Source organism: Bidens hawaiensis, unplaced genomic scaffold, assembly GCF_021521415.1.
Source record: "Bidens hawaiensis isolate Kalapana, Puna unplaced genomic scaffold, B.hawaiensis_p1.1 tig00002935_1, whole genome shotgun sequence".
Lineage (NCBI taxonomy): Eukaryota > Viridiplantae > Streptophyta > Magnoliopsida > Asterales > Asteraceae > Bidens > Bidens hawaiensis.
The window spans coordinates 520,118-532,722 of record NW_027491158.1 but is presented as its reverse complement, the minus strand read 5'-3'; the positions used below and the strand labels follow the sequence as shown (position 1 = coordinate 532,722).

At 37.1% G+C, this 12,605-nt stretch overlaps 1 pseudogene across 1 annotated transcript; it reads left to right on the top strand.

The window, feature by feature from the left end:
* Positions 1-4,398: 4,398 nt before the first annotated feature.
* Positions 4,399-11,302, top strand: LOC143621685 (nitrate regulatory gene2 protein-like; annotated as a pseudogene). Its single transcript, XR_013151579.1, has 4 exons — positions 4,399-5,619; positions 8,905-9,099; positions 10,069-10,292; positions 10,373-11,302. The product of XR_013151579.1 is annotated as a nitrate regulatory gene2 protein-like (transcript).
* Positions 11,303-12,605: the final 1,303 nt, after the last annotated feature.

The following is a 12,605-nucleotide window of genomic DNA, read 5'->3' as shown; positions in this document are numbered from 1 at the left end:
TTGCTTCTATCCACTTGGTGAAGTAGTCGATGGCTACCACAAGGAACTGAACATTTCCTGCTGCTGTAGGAAATGGGCCTGTCACATCGATGGCCCACTTCTGAAATGGCCATGAAGAAGTGACTGGAACAAGTTCATTCTTCGGGCGGTGCGTGTTGGGTGCGTAAAGCTGGCAAGACCTGCATTTTCTGATGTATGCCAGTGCATCCGTATGCATCCCCGGCCAAAAGTATCCCGCGTTGTTTAGCTTGGCTACAACAGCGCGGGGACCTGCGTGTACTCCACAGATGCCTTCGTGTACTTCCCTTAGGAGGTAGTTAGCATCTTGGTTGTCCACGCATCTTAAGAGTGGGCCAAGAAAGTTACGTCTGTAAAGGATGTCATCGATGAGTTGATAATTCAGTGCTTTACAGCGTAGTTTTCTTGCCTGTGTTTTGGACTCCGGTAGTGTACCTGCCGCAAGGTATTTTATTATTGGTGTCATCCACGTTTCCGTGCCTGTTTGGATGACACAAATTTCCTTGTGCGGGACCGATGGTGTCTCGAGGAGTTCAATGCGGATATCCTTTCCTAAGTGGGTGAAGGCTAATGATGCAAGCTTGCTTAACGCATCCGCAGATTTGTTTTCACTTCGCTTGACGTGTATGACTTTGCAGTCATTGAAATCGCGCATAAGGGATTTTGCTTGTGCGAGGTACAGGGCCATTGTGTCGTTCACGGCCGTGTACGTTCCGTTGATTTGATTGGCTACCAACATGGAATCCACGTGGGCTTCCAAGTTTTTCACCCCCATCTTACGCGCAATTCTCAGCCCAGCCAGGAATGCCTCATACTCGGCTTCGTTATTCGTACTTGGAAAATCCAATCGAATAGCGTAGGTGTATTCTTGGCCCGCTGGATTGGTTAGCTTTAGCCCTGCGCCTGAACCCTCGTTATTAGCTGCCCCATCAGTGTAGAGTCGCCAGACATCCTTGATATCTTGTGCTGGAGAGGGTTGAGCCTCTTCCTGGCACTCTTTTTCCCGCGATGCAGGCACTTCTGCAATAAAGTCGGCCAGAACCTGGCCCTTTATGGCTGGTCTTGGCTTATACTTTATCATTGTTAAACAGGATCCCCCGTTCCTTTAGTCTTTTCAACGGTACTTGAATCTTAAGTCGCGGTCATGTCTCGCTCCCTAGTATAGTGATTGGTTCCTTGTTTTACCCAAACTTCATTAGTTCCAGGCTCAAGTGCATGTTCATCCATCTTCATTCCAAAGGCGAGCATATCCATTGAGTGACTGCCTGAAACGAAGGACTAAATAGCACCAGTGATTCTCTGAGCCAGTCTGGATTTCCAACGCCTCGGGAAACTGGTCGAGATAGTTGACAACGACTTTTTCCCGTCTTCCTTAGTGGGAGGGCAATAGGAACTTAGACCACCTACGCGCTGGTGAAAACCACCTCGACTGAATCAGAGTAAACAACAATGTCGAATCAGGCCCGCCCCTCGCCTTGAAAGTATTCACACGAATTATTACTATATTATAATTAAGAAGTTTGGTGCCACAAAATGGGTTTCTTTTGTTTTTGTATATGTAATATTGGTTTTTATTTGAGCATGTATGTTTGGGTTGGTTGGATGGTTGTGTAGTTCTGTGAAGTATCTTTGCCGGCTTTGCAAGCAGGGTTTGAATCCTACTGTGATTCAACTTCGGTTTTTTAATCAAATTTGTTATTTTATGGTAACTTTTTCCAAGTTGGTGTTATTTTATGGTAACTTTTTTCAAGTTGTTTATGGTTTTGTTTTTTTAAGTGTGTTATTTATGTTCATGTATACGTGAAAATGATTGTTTTTCAATATTAACTTTGGTGTAGGGCGGATGGTTGTGTTGTTAAGTGAAACCGACCGAATTCGCGTAGATTCACCGCATTTTGTTTTAGTTTCGGTACCGTAACGAACTTAACAAAACCGACATAATGTCAATTTTGTTTTTATTTTTGTTTTTGTTTTAGTTATGGTATTTTGTTTTAGTTTCGGTACCGTAACGAACTTAACAAAACCGACATAATGCCAATTTTGTTTTTGTTTTTGTTTTAGTTCTGGTACCGTAACAACGGTAACAGTGACTGACCAAACTTGAGTAGACTCATCACCTCAACGCACGAGTTTTACTAACCGAAGCCACCCATCGGTCTACCAGCGTTTTATATTGTTTTGTTTTTGGTTTCAGTTCCGATACTATAACGAACGTAACCAAAACTCACAAGTTCGCGTCGACTTACCACTTGCTTTGATTTTACCATTGTCCGGGTTTTAGCAACCTGTATCACTCGTTAAATATATTTGTGATTGTCCTACAATGGCCAAATATGGTTGTGAATGGCAATTATTTACCATGATTGACCTAGATTGATTAAGGATTGTTACAAGTGTTTATTTTCTCCTTGAATGACCTAGTACGACTGTGGTTGAGCAATATTGACCTAATATAGTTATGACTGGTCAATATTAAGCAACTATATTTGTGACTGGCTTGAATTGGTTAAATAAAGTTGTGATTCACTAAGTTTAGCCGTACATTATCATTGTTGTTCATGATTTACCTAGATTGATTGATGTTTGTTCATATCAATCAAGTTAACGTTTTAGACCTAAATTAATAACAAAATAACTATGAATGATCAATTATTTTTTTATCAAGTATAGTCATGATGGATTTAGATATACTTAGACCATGCGTAGTCATAACTAACCACATCCGGGCATTTTACGCCATGCGGCGCATAGTAAGCTTTTGGGCGTTTTGCAAAAAGTGGACGTAGTGGGAAAAATACCCCAAAACGCCTCCCCCCCTCCCTCTCTACCTCTCACTCACAAAACCCTCAAAACTTGTGCCACACTAGTGTTATGTACATAACGCTTACCACCATAATGCCGGGGGGGGGGGGGGGGGGTCCAGGCATTATGGCTCCAAAACACCACATAATACCATACACTACGAATGGTCTTAGTATAGTTGTTATTCACCTAGATGTGATGTGCACATTCCTGTTATTAATGACCACGGTTAACCGAGATCGACAAGTGTTAACCAATGTTTATCAAGTATAGATGTGAGTGATCAGATACAGTTGTGGACTTAGTGGTTGACCTAGTTAATCAGTTCATTGGTAATTAACGACGAATATAAAAGAATATCAAGCTTAAAAAATCTCAAAAGAAGAAGATAGACCAAATGTTTAAACGGTCGTTTGTGATTTCAGACGAATTAATTAATATAAATGAATATTTGAAACTAAAAGTTTTCTTTTTTCTTTTTAGAGATTTTGTTAAGAAATTTAATTTCTTATAACTTGTAATTATTACGTTATTGATTTATGTCCTATTCTCTCAACCAAACCTAAGAAATTTCGAGTCTTTATATACGACAAAGTAACGTAATATCGATTAAATATACAAAAAGTATAGAATTATTGTAAAGATAACACTTCGCCAGATGTGTGGTTTCATCATGAAAAATTGATACAATCATCACACTTTTTAGCGCAAATAATTTATTTAACGTTATTAAATTGAAGTGCCATTGTAAAGTATTTGCGTTTTTATTAATTACTAATTTTGATATTAATGAGCCAAGATTTTGTATCGTTATTAACCTAACCGTTAACGATCAAATTAGATTTGGTTTGTAACGAATTTAACTGATACTGACCGAATTTGCAGTTGATATATTGACAAATTTATTTTTCGTGTTTAGTTTCGGTGTTGTTTGTTTGCTTGACCGTTGGTTTATATTAGGTGCATTACGAACCTAACCAATGCTGGCTAAATTAAGACCCGGTTTGTAACAAACATAATCGATATCAGCCGAATTTTCAGGGGACTTTGACGGATTTATTTTATGGGTTTAGTTCCGGGGCCGTTTATTTGATTTATCATTGAGTTTGCAACAGGCACCGTAACTAACTTAACCGATTGACATAATGCACAGATGGACGTTGACAAACATAATTTTTTTTATTGGTAATACCAACCGAATTTGTGTCGGTTCGCCACAGCAACGCACAAGTTTTTTTGCTTATGGTAACCCGATACAAACCGAATTAATGTTGACTCGTGGTCGTGACGCACAAGTTTTACCAACATAATATAAGTTGTTTTAAATGTTTTTTAATCAAAAGTTATACTAGTGTCAATGCTATACCATTTGTATCGCTTCACCGTCACAACCCAGCATGTTATCACCTCGTTGCCGTAAAAAAGAAATGGAGTAATTTGAGTGTCTATTAACATTTGATTTTAGCTTTTTATTTAGTTATTTAAATGTGGAAAACTAAAAGCCAACAAATAAATAAATTCCCATTTTGTTGTTAGTTGAAGACATAAACAAACACACTCTGTACTACTCTGCCACTCTCACCACTTCGCCGGAAACCCACCTCCGGCCACCATGGGTTGCACCGCCTCCAAGCTAGGCAACGAAGACTCAGTCCGCCGCCGCAAAGACCGCCGCCGCAAAGACCGCCGCCGTCTCTTCAAAGAAGCCGTCTACGCCCGCCACCACCTCGCCGCCGCCCACTCCGACTACCTACGCTCACTCAAATCCACCGGATCCGCCCTCTCCGGCGAACCCCTCGCCGTCGCCGACCAAACCCCCGCCGTCCTCCTCCCCACCCCTTCCTCCACTTCCACCAAACCCCCTTCATTCCACCGTCACCAACCATCACCACCACCACCACCGGCTCCGGCGACCCCATCTGTTGCTAGCTCAAAACCCAGATCGATTCCGGCAGCAATCGCCATAACCACCACCATCACCGCCGGCCAAAACCCACAATCAAACTCCCACACATTCTCTCAGACTCAAGCCAAGCTTCTTATTCCCCTAGAGAAAACCCTAATCCTAACAATAATAATAATAATAATAATAATAATAATAATAATAATAATAATAATAATAATAATAATAATTACACTTACCATGCTCAATATAACTATGCTTCAACACCCTCACAAGCTTCCTCTGTCTGGAACTGGGAGAATTTTTACCCGCCTTCGCCTCCTGATTCCGAATACTTTAACACCCGAAAGCCCAATTTCGATACCGAAGATGAAAATGACAATGACAACGACAATGACAAATCCTCAGTTTATTCGGGTTCAATGTATTCGGAAAAGACGAAAGTGGGTTCGATTTATTCGAATAATTCTCGTAGTAATAATAATATTAATAATTATCCGAAACTGAAGAAACATTTGCAAGAAGACGAGGTAGAACCGGAAGAGGTGCAATGTAGTGAATGGGGTGATCATGATCATGATCACTACAGCACCACTAGCTCGACTTCAGATGATGAGGAAATTGATAACGATTCGAGATCCGAAATTGAGAGTCGGTCGAATTTCGGGTCTTCGGTTCACAACGAGTCGGTGATTCGGCCGCCTTCGGTTCCCAAATCGAAGTTTTCGTTTAAGTCGGAGAAGTCTGAATCGTTGGGGAGCTGGAAGACGAGTCAATATGAAGATAATTCGGATATGAGGATGGTAATTAGGCATCGGGATTTAGCGGAGATTGTTGCGTCGATTAAGGAGTATTTTGATAAGGCGGCGGATTCGGGTGAACAAGTTTCAAACGGGGTAAGAATTAATAATAAACCGTGTCAAGATATTGTCCGTTTTGCCTAATGTTGTTAGAGCATTCTCATCCCATCCCTTATCCCCATCCCTTAAATTTAGCTAAAAACTCATATTCCTTAAATTTATTTCTCACTTTTAAAAAACCTTCCACATCCAATCCCCCATTTCCTATCTCTATATTATTTTTTTATTATTTGTTTCTTCTTTTTTCATTCACAACCTTAACCACTATCTATTTTGTCTTATTGTCTATTTTGTCAAACAATCAAACCCATGAAACCGACTTGCGCTACTCATAAAAAAAAGATATTATACTTGCTATTAAAATTTCTATATAAATAGGAAAACGGATCATTGAAAGGCTAATCATTCAAAACCATACAACTAAAGTAAAACTATATCACATAACGCAAACAATTAGATCATAACAAAGCATTAATACTCAAAAACTTAAATTCGACAACATATTATAACTTCACCAAAAGAAAGACTGCCTTTTTAACTTACGGTTATCTAAATTCGTCAACATCGATTAACGCTTCACTTGATGACGCTTAAAAAAACCACCAAAAAATAGTTAGCATCAAGTAATTACTAAACATTCAAAAAATAGTCTTCGGTCTTCAAAGTTGATTATCTAAATCATGGTGATGCCTCATTATGATTTCCCTTTGAAGTCCCTCAAAATATAGTCGTTGAATTTTAGACATGACACTCACATCCATCATCATAATTCTTTGATCTGAATCCTTCTTTGCAAGCTCCGCTTTCTCAGCTCCAATCCTCAACTTTTCTTTCTTTAACTTCAACCTTTCATCTTCAAGATGTAACTTTTTTTGCTCATTTGCGTTGTCATGCTCCATCTTCTCAGCCTTAAGACGATAATACTCTTTTTCTTGAGCACTCGACTCCTCTAAAAGGGTATACTTCATCTTTCTAAGTTGGATTATTTCCTCCGATTGAATGCTTTGGGCCTTTCGTTTTGCTTTTTCAGCTTTCCTACCCATTGGTCGGTCCAACTCGATAACATTCTCTGTGGGGGATGAGGTTGTGGTCGGGGTCGGGGATGGTGTCGTCTTCTTTTTAATTGTGTCATCTTTTGTGGTATATGAAATCCACTTAGGTTGGTCCTTTAATAGGTGCCAACAATGCTCGAACGGATAGATTTTTTTACGTATTGATTGGTACATAATCTTTGCCCTGTCAAACTTTCATTTAAACCAATAAAATTCATGTTAGAAAAAACAAAATATAAATTAAAATACTCTCAACACAAGTAAGAACGAAATTTCTACCTTATCATGGTCAGTCAAGCCACTTTGATTTAACCGTTCAACTTGATCTAGGTACGAACAAAAGTAATTTGTGGCCTTTTGAATACATTACCATCGATGTGTTAAAGACTTCAATGACCGCTCGGTTGTGGTTTTTTTATATTGGTCAAAGTATTCCAAGACTTTTTCCCAAAATTGAGATTGCTTTTGATCAGTACCATGAATGGCATCAACGCTACAATTTAGCCATGCAGAGACAAGCAACTTGTCTTCTTCAGAGACGAAGTTAGTACCCCTCACTGATCTCTTGACGTTGGTTGGATAAGTAAGAGGCAAGGGAGGAGAGTCATCTAGAGTCATATGAGAGTTTCCAGTAAGAAGGTTGGTGTAGTATTGGCTTTGTGAGTCCATATCTTGACTTTCCATATCTAAAAGATTCACACACAATATATATGAAATGAAAAGATAAGACTATATTGTTTAGCAGGCTACCTAATTGACATGTTTAAATTAGTTTATAGTTTATAACATGAACAGCAGACGACCATTTTATCATTTTCATGTTACTCCAACAGGTGACATATAACTATATAAGTATAATAAGGACCTATATCATTTTCATTTTCATATAATATGTTTATAAATTTGTAATTTTGGCCCATTTGTTTAATGTAAAGTGGTTTTAAAAACTATCTTTTGATGTCCGGTGTATAAATGTGGAAACTATATGAAGTTAGTTGCTATTTATTGATATTTTCCTGTAGTAAGTTTTGGATTAGTTGAAAGGTGCTTACTTGTCTTACAATTTACCAAGGATTCAGGGAATAAAGTGGAAGAGTGCAAGCTAAAAGTGGTATATCTACTTACAACTTACAAGTCCATGAACTTCATATACTGGTAAGTTAAGAAAACTTTAGTGACAGTATATTTACACATAATCATACAAGGTTCGGTTCAGTTTCAGTTAAAGTCGAGCAACGAAGACACATTAACCATAACTGAATTCACATATATTTACACTCAAGTCACAAGCATAATGAAATAATTCAACAAACATACTCATTCTTCATAATGCAATAATACAACAAACAGAATCATACTTCATGGCATGATAGTCAACAATGTTTGGTTCAGTTAACTCTTGGTTACTTTAAAGCTCAGGCATATGCAGTTGCAGCATGAATTCAAATTTGGTAAAATACAAACATATAAGATTCGGTTCAGTTTCGGTTAAAGTCGAGTAACGAAATCACATTAAGCGTAACCATAACCGAACAGTCATTTCGGTTGGTAGCGATTTGGTTTGGTTCGGTTTTACATATCAACGGTTCGGTTTTGGTTTATAATTATCAAAAACCATTACTAACGGTTTGATTCACGATTAATATATCAAACACCTGGTGGGCATCAAAGTATTATGCTATATATAATTTTCAGTGGACAACATTGCCCTATACAAAACCCTAGAAATTGTACTATAGGGCTTGCATCGAATTGGGAATATATAAACCAAGAATACGAATTAATTACAAAGGATATATGAAACTCAAGATGAATTACCCGTGAATGAAGACATTTTTTTGAGAGAGTGGACCGTTTGATCGATCACTGGCCAAAGAACGAAGGTGTGAATTCGATTAACACTATCCCATTTGGTGAAGTCCTATTAGAAGACAATTTGGTGAGGTAATGTAAAAAGATTGAGGTGGAGAAGATAAAAGAGAGGAGATAGGCGGGAAAGACGAGCGGGAGTTGGAAATAGGGCAAAGCTTTCTTGTTCCTAAATATGGGGTCAAGTTTGGTATTTTCTTAAATTTTAGAAATGGGGTAAAGGGATAGAGAATAGGATGGAGTAGCTTTTTAACTAATTTTCTTAAATTATAAGGATGGGGATGAGTTTAGGGGATGGGATAGGAATGCTCTTAGATGGGCATTTCATTAAGGGTAAAACGGACAATATGTTGTTAATTTGTTATAGATTAATATTAATTTATATTGATTTATTTGAATTTGGAATGCAGAGACAGTGTATCATTCAAGTGGTGTTTTTAGCAATTTGAGTTCAAGTTGGACATCAAAGCCACCATTGGCAATAAAGTACCGGTTTGAACCGGGTTCAATTGGTGAACCGGGTGGGTCAAAGAGTTTATGTTCAACTCTAGAGAGACTCTTGGCTTGGGAAATGAAGCTGTGCCAAGAAGTAAAGGTAATAGTATTATTATTATTATTATTAGAATTGAATATTTATGTTGACATGATTTTGAAATTGATTGCTTTTAATTTTGTTGGGCCCTTTATTATCCAGTTTTTTCAAACAAGATCTTGAAATAAAGATATGTTTTGGTGGAAAAATGTTGCCTTTATGGTGATAGTAATCTTTAGTGGGTGGTTCTTTTGTATGGCCAAAATGCCCCTGGTCAATGTCTGCCCATGGATTTTGACCATTGGTTTCTTACCATGGTGTGTTAGTTTTATCCATTGTGTTTTACAAAAGGGTATTTGAAAAAGATTATTATTTTGATATTTTCCAATCTTTATGCCTTAAAAGAAGAGACCCCATGTAAATAGGTTGATAAAAGATATCATATAACAAAATAAATTAAAAATCTTGCTGTATGTAGAGTAAATGACCAAATTGCCCTTAGTGTTAAGTGTTATCCTGTAGGTACCACCATTGAGCCATGTGAAAGGTTGTGTAGAAAAAAGCTCTTATTTTTCCAAAACTTGCTTTGTTGTGAAATGACCGTTTTGCCCCTGGAGGTTTTAGCAGGTAGTCTGATCATGTATGACACATTGTGTATTTTGAAAAAATGACGAAACTGCCCTTGGGGGGGGGGGGAGGTACTAAACGGCAGGGTTATCTTTTATGACACGTTGTGGGCCATGTGAAGCATTCCAGAATGTGAAAATGAAAACTGGTTGGGCAAAGGTTGGAAATAAGTGAGAGAAATAAAGGCTTGTCTGTCATCAAATGCATACTAGAAAACAAAACTCATTTTGGTTTACATTACTAGCAGATGTTTCTTCTTATATTTGCCAGATGTTTGTGTAACTCCATCAACATGAAATGATTGATATGTCACATTCATTTTATACTGTGTGTTATAGGATTCCAACATAATCTGCAACATCTCATTTTTTATTTTTTTAAAATTATTAATATTAATTTTTTTAGGCAAGAGAAGGTGTTAAAATTGAGCATGAAAGGAAGTTGTCATCACTGCAAAGCCAAGAATACAAAGGAGAAGACGAAAGTAAATTAAACAAAACAAAAGCTTCGATAAAGAAACTTCAGTCGCTAATCGTCGTGACATCACAGGCGGTTACGACCACCTCAACCGCCATTGTTGGTCTACGTGACGCCGAGCTGGTCCCACAACTTATCGAACTTTGTCACGGGTATGTAATAGTTCAACAACTCGGTTTCAAATTAATGAATTGGTGAATAATATTAATAATTTAATATGGCATTTATGCAGGTTAATGTACATGTGGAGATCAATGAACCAATGTCATGAAGTCCAAAGCCACGTAGTTCAACAAGTCCGGGGTCTGGTCAACCATTCAACAAAAGGCGAGTCAACATCCGACCTCCACCGCCAAGCGACTCGTGATCTCGAAGCGGCAGTGTCCGCCTGGCACGCGAGTTTCTGCCGCCTTATAAAGTTCCAAAGAGATTTCATCAGGTCCCTTCAAGGATGGTTCAAACTCACTCTTCTTCCGGTCAACACCGAAGAAGTCAGCATTAACGCCTCACAGCCGTCGTCGGATGTTTACGTAATATTTGACGAGTGGAAACTAGCCCTCGATCGATTACCCGATACCGTGGCGTCCGAATCCATTAAAAGCTTCATAAACGTCGTGCATTCGATTTCCTTAAAGCAAGCTGAAGAAATGAAGGTGAAAAAACGAACCGAATCCGCATCGAAAGAGCTTGAAAAGAAAGCATCATCTTTAAGAAGCATTGAGAAGAAATATTATCATTCTTATTCAATGGTTGGGCTTGGGCTTCCGAGCAGCGGGCAGGATGACGGGCACGGGCTGGATGCGCGGGACCCGCTTTCAGAAAAGAAGAGTGAGCTCGTGGCGTGTCAAAGACGGGTCGAGGATGAAATGGTGAGGCACTCGAAGGCGGTTGAGGTAAACTAGGTCCATGACTTTGAATAATATTCAGACGGGTTTGCCGGGTGTTTTTCAAGCTATGACAAGTTTTTCGGGGTTGATAATGGAGGCACTTGAGGATGTTTGCAACAAATCTTCTGTGGTTAAATAGAGGGTTTTGGGTCTGGTTAATTGTTTTGAAAGAAAGTGAAATAGGTTATAATTCATAGAATTATTATATGTGTTATGATGTTCTTAATGGCTAAAAGTTTAAATTTTTGAAGAGGGGTTTTGAGATGTTAAATGTATATATGTGGGGGATTTTTGGCAGGTTTTATATATTTTGTATAATATTCCGTTTTGTTATCATGTTTTGTGTTCCTAGTTATATTAAATTCGTAGTATCAACACCCTTGCGTCGTGGCAGTTGTGTAAATTCATTAAAGAAACTAATCCGTTCAACTCAGTTATGGCCTTTAACCTATTCAAGCCATTAATAAAAACCAAAGAGGTTAGATGGACGAAAATTGGATGTAAAACATAAAAGCGCACACAAACCCGTTTCTAGATGGTAATTACAATATAAGAAAAGACCTTATCAAAGTTGAAGAGTATTTAATCTTAATCGAAATAAAATATATATAAACGAAACATTTAAAAGTTCTCTGGTTGCTTTTCATATCCTTTCAAGCCCCCAGATTGTTTTATTTGTAAGTGAAAGTTTCTCATTCATTTGACCCGAATTCATGAGTATGGTTCTTACCATACTCAGATAACACTTAAACGGGTTATAACATCTCATTATATTAAAATTAATCTTACAAAATATTTGATATGATAATGCTATAAAATAGGGATATACAAAAAATTCATATCCATATTTTTTTAAATAAAAGATATTATTTATAATTAAGAAACAATTTTATATGAAAAAAATAAGCGGGTCATGAGTCTCATCAAACTCAGGTAACTTTTAAACGGCTTATAACATCTCATTTATTTGTGATATTTCATCATCAGACCTTATGTATATTATTAATTTACTTAAAATAAATAAAATTAAAATTCAAAAAAGTATAAAATTAAACGAAAATGTAAACAACTCTCGTAATACGAGATAAAAACTACTTGTATATTAATTATTTCTTTGGAAAAATGAGTTGTTTTAAAGAAAGTTTAAAAACTATTTTGAATAGCGAATAGGTACTGTTTTCTTTATCTTGTAGAATTGTAGTTCCTTAATATTTTGAATAGCGAATTCACTTGATTGAGTCTGAAAAGAATTTGCCATTTAAAATTTTTCATTTACTTTTTCTATTTTTTTAATTTGTATTAAATAATATATAAACTTATTTTATTATTTCAAAATTTTAATATTTGTCTTTGTTTAGTGTGTGTGTCTACACGAATTAAAAAACAGAGTTTTATCAATAAAATAGTTTTGCTTGATTAAATTCAGAATCTCACATATCTAATTCAATTTTTTTTTAAATAATTTGAAAATAACCAAGATCTTAAATGAAAAAACCCATGTGCAACATTATTGGAAGAATGCCCTATTTTTGTAAAATAAAATTCAAAAGTTTATTTGAAGGACCTTAGAGGATCATG